We start from the raw sequence: 5,272 nt of genomic DNA on the forward strand, positions 1-5,272 counted from the left end.
CCACAGAGGCTGGTCAGAACTCAAGGGTCCTGCCTCTTAGCTCTTAGCCTCCCTGACCTTGTAGGGGACCTCTCTGGCAGGACAGCAGAAGGGGTATCCCAAGACAAGTGGGACCCCCAATATCAGTCTCTCTAGTTCTGACTGGGAAGAGGGAGAGGGGACCTGGGAGGCCTTGAACATTTACTGCCTGATGACCCACATCAACCTATAGACCAGAATGTTTATGACCAGTCATCACATTTTTTTTTCTCTAATATCTAGAACCTCAGGGTAGGATAAGACATTTCAATGAACACATAATCTTTCCTTGTGACCTAATAATCTTGACTTATCTTGCTACTTAATAACCTGGTTGATAACCATGATAAGGAAATAACATTTAAATTAGTTCATTGATGACAAGTCAGCTAAAGAAACAGTGTTTAATATATACCCAGATGCCCATACACGTGTCTACTCAGCTACAAACATGCAAACATGTAGAGGTGCAAGAGAGCCAAGATGGCCTCCAAGAACGTGTGTATGTGTGAGCAGTATATACAGCCCCCAGAACACGAGGACCTTGCAAGGGACTTGCCTTGCATGCATGGGCTCTTACTGATCCAATTGTGCACACAAAGAAAACAAAACAACACGTGCACACAAAATAAAGCAAAGCAACAACAACAAAATGCCTCAGATGACTTTGGAAGGACAGAGACCAAGTTAAAAAATATTAGGCATATTAGCTTCCACTCATTGAGTGCCTCCTAAGAACAGAGGATTGTGTGAAATGCTTTAAATATACTTTCTTACCTATTTTATTATTATTATTTTTAATAACAACCTTGCTTAGGTAACTAATGCTGTTTTAACAAAAAACATGTCACAAGTGGGTAGCTGTAAAGAACAGAAATTTGTTTTCTCGCAGTTTGAAGGCTAGAAGTCCAAATTCAGAGGTCTAGAAGAAGGTCCTTCTTTGTCTCTCTCAGCTTCTAGTAGCTGCTGGCAGTGCTTGGTGTTCCTTGACTTACAGATGCATGTTTCTGTTGTGAGATGGTGTCTGTCTCACCATTGGGTGGTTGTGTTTCTGTATCTACTCTTTGTGGTAAAATACATCTAACAATACAATTGCCAATTCAACATTTTTTACTTGTACAGCTCAATGTTGTTGCTTACAGTCATCATGCCGTGCAACCTCACTACTAACCATTTCTAAAGGATTACATTATAATTAGTCGGAACTCAGTACTACCTAATGGTTATTTCTTTCCCCCCTCTCTTCTGCCCCTGGTGATCACAAATCAACTTTGGTCTCTCTACACTTGCCTACTCTAGCTTTTCATATCAGTGGGATAAATACAGTATTTGTCTTTTTGTGATTGACTTAATTCACTTAGCATAATGTTTTTTTTTTTTTTCTTTTGAACATTTTACTGTAGGTTAGGTGAAAGTTTACAGAGAAAATTAGCTTCCTGTGCCACCATTTATATACATTTTGTTCTGTGACATTAGTTGCAAACCCATCCATGTCATAGACTCTTCCCACTTTCTCCCTGGGTTCCCCATTTCCATTCGTCCATCTTTTCTGCCCCTTCCTGCCTTCTGAATTTTGTTTTTGGGCAAAAACTGCCCTTTTGTTCGGGTATGGTTGATTGTTCTGAGGACACGTTCCTCATGGGTATCAGTTGTTCATTTTACAAGCCTCTCTATTGTTTGGCTAGAAGGTTATATCTAGGAGTAGGTTCAGGTTTGAAGAGTGTCAAAGGGCCGTAGGCTCTGGGGTTCCACCAGTCTCTATCAGACCAGTAAGTGTGGTCTTTTTTATGGTTTTGAATTTTGTTCTACATTTTTCTTCCACTCTGTCCAGAATCTTCTGTTGTGATCACAGTATGAATGGTCAGTTGTGGTAGCTGGGCACCATCTAGTTCTTCTGGTCTCTGACTAGTGGAGGCTGTGGTTCATGTGGTCCATTGTCCTTTGGACTGTTTCCTCAAGTCTTTGATTTTCTTCATTCTTCTTTGCTCTGGATCGGAAGAGACCAATAGCTGTATCTTAGATGGTCCTTGCAAGCTTTTAAGACCTCAGTTGCTACTCGCCAAAGCAGGATGTAGAACATTGTCTTTACAGACTGTGTTATGCCAATTGACCTTGATGTCCCCTAAGACTATGATTCTGAGATCCTAGACCCAGCGATTCATTCCTTCAAAGTGTTTCATTACGTTTAAGAAGTTTTCACAACTTAGCCTGCTGTATGGTTTACTATATACCTGCATACATTTACAGCACATATAAATACATATGTAGAAATATCCTCTGCCAAACCTATATATGCTCATGGGTGTACTCCCATACACCATGCCTCATCTGTTTATCTTACATATCTAGCTATGTATCCACTCATAAATTATTGTTTGTTATTATTGTGTATGTAATATTGTTGTTGTTATGTGCCGTCGAGTCAGACCTGACTCATAGCGACCCCTCCTTGGGTTTCTGAGGCAGTATCACTATGGAAGTAGATTGCCCCATCTTCCTTCCGAGGAGTGGCTGGTGGGTTTGAACCGCCAGCCTTCTGGTTAGCAGTCAAGTGCCTTATGCACTACGCTACCAGAGCTCCTGTGTATGTAATAGTATTTACTATTGCTGCCTTTTACTCTTGCATGCCTCCCAGTGTTTTCCTTTGTTTTGTTTTTTAAGGTTCATCCATTTTATAGCATCTATCAGAGTTTCATTCATCTTTATGGCTGAGTAATATTCCATTGAATGGATATGCCATATTTTGTTTCTCCATTGATGAATATTTTTGAATTGTGTCCACCAAAAATATGAATTGTGTCCACCAAAAATATGTGTTGTAAATCCTAACCTCTATGCCTGTGATCCTATTTGAGAATGGGTTGTCTTCATTACATTAATGGTGCAGATTTAGTTAAGGGACTGTCTGGAGTCAATTTCTTTTGAAGAAAAACCAAACCTGTGCTGTTGAATCAATTCCAACTCAGCAACCTCGTAGGACAGAGTAGAACTGCCCTATAAGGTTCCCAAGTCTGTAATCTTTATGGAAGCAGACTGTCACATCTTTCTCCCAAGGAATGGCTGGCTGGTGGGTTCAAACCACTGATCTTTTGGTTAGCAGCTAAGTGCTTTAACTGCTGCACCACCAGGGCTCCTTTTTTTGAAATATAAAAGATGCGAAGCAAGAGATAAAAGGAAAAGCAGAGGTGAAGGAAGAGAGATGTCAAGTCACATGAAGATTTCCCAGGGACAGAAGCTCAAAAGAGACAAAGATCTTCCTCCAGAGCTGGCAGAGAGAAAGCCTTCCCCTAGAGCCAGCACCCCAAATTCAGGCTTCAGTCTCTGACATATGATGTCCATAATTCCACCAACAATTCAAGGCAATCTAGGCTTTTACTATTAGACATCTTAAAACTCTTCCAGCCTCTACCCATCACCCAATTACAAAACTGCCTCCAAATTTTAGGTATCTGTTTAGGCATATTTTAGAGCAGCACCCCACTCCCAGTACCAAGTGGAACCTGTGCATCAACCAAAAGGGAGCTTTTCAAACAGAACAAGGGGAAACGTGTGGTTTGAAATCAGGAAGGGTGTGAGTCAGGATTGTATCCTTTTACTTTACTAATTCAATCTGAATGCTGAGCAAATAATCTGAGAAGCTGGACTATATGAAGAAGAACATGATATCATGATTGGAGGAAGACTCATTAACAACCTGCAATATAATATGCAAATGACAACCTTTCTTGCTGAAACCAAAGAGGACTTGAAGTACTAATGAAGATCAAGGACTACAGTTTTCAGTATGGATTACATTTCAACATAAAGAAAACAAAAATTCTCAAAACTGGACCAATAAGCAACATCATGATAAACAGAGAAAATATTGAAATTGTCAAGGATTTCATTTTACTTGGGTCCATAATCAATGCCAATGGAAGTTGCAGCCAAGAAACTAAATGACATATTGTATTGGGTAAATCTTTACATTGTTAAAAAACAAAGATGTCACTTTGAGGGCTAAGATGTGCTTGACCCAAGCCATGCTATTTTCAGCACCCTCATATGCATGTGAGAGCTGGACAATGAATAAGGAAGACTAAAGAAAAATGGATGCCTTTGAATTATGATGTTGATGAGCCACCCAGGAGTGGGGGAGAAGGTGATTGGAAGGAGAAGCAAGGAAGCTTGAACCAAGGAAAGACAACTTTAAAATCCTCATTTGTGAAATGGGGTGACAGTATCTTCATCAAAGGCTTTTTTTTTTTTTTTTTTTTTGAGGGATGAGGGTTAATGAGATAAGGGAAATAAAATGTCTTGTAATAGAAAGGGCACCAAGTTAACTATTATTATTTTTATTGTGATTTGGGTGAAAATCTAGAGAGCAAACTGGTTTTCCATTGAACAGTTCATACACATTTTGTGATGTGACTTTAATTACAGTCCCCACAGTATGACAGCACTCTTCCCACTTTCTTCCTGGGTTTACTATTTTCTGTCATCCTTCTTTCCTATCCCTTCCTGCCTTCCGAGATTTATTTCTGGGCAAATGCTACCCTTTTGATCTCATGTGCTTAATTGTTCTAATCAGTGCATACGTCCCTGGTGTTATTATTAATCTCATAGTCCTGTCTATTGTTTGGCTGAAAGTTGAGCCATGGGGGTGAGTTCAGTTCCAGGCTTGAAGGGTGTCTAACGGCCATAGCTCGAGGGTTTCCACCAGTCTATCAGACCAGTAAGCCTGGTCTTTTTTTTTAATTTTGTTCCACCATTTTACTACCACTCTGTTCAGAGCCTCCTACTGTGATCCCTTTTTAGAGTGATCAGCAGTGGTAGCGGGGCACCATCTAGTTCTTTTGGTCTTAGAGTCATGGAGGCTGGGCTTCATGTGGTCCCAAATTATGTGATTACTATGAGCTTGCTGAGTGCTCACAAGGGGAGGTGATGGAACTGAGCAGGTAGATCAACGGGAGGCAGTAGCATGGAAGTTCTACAAGGCAGGCGCTGCAATGTCTGACCCTTGGCATCCAGCACAGTGCCTTGAACATTGAAGACCCTTGACAAAGACTTGCTAAATCAAAGAATGAACTAAGCCAGAGTTGAAAAATTATGAAGTCAGCCAAGTTTAAAAAAAATTTTTATTGTGATTTGGGTGCAAACTTACAAGGCAGATTCATTGTACTCTCAATAGTTGATGAACATTTTGTTTCACAGCCCCAATTACAGTCCCAACAATAAAAAGCTCTCCTCCCATGATTACCCCTTCTCTGTGCCC

This window comes from Orycteropus afer, unplaced genomic scaffold (assembly GCF_000298275.1).
Source record: "Orycteropus afer afer isolate SDZICR_OR568_19922 unplaced genomic scaffold, OryAfe1.0 scaffold00420, whole genome shotgun sequence".
NCBI classification, from domain to species: Eukaryota; Metazoa; Chordata; class Mammalia; order Tubulidentata; family Orycteropodidae; genus Orycteropus; species Orycteropus afer.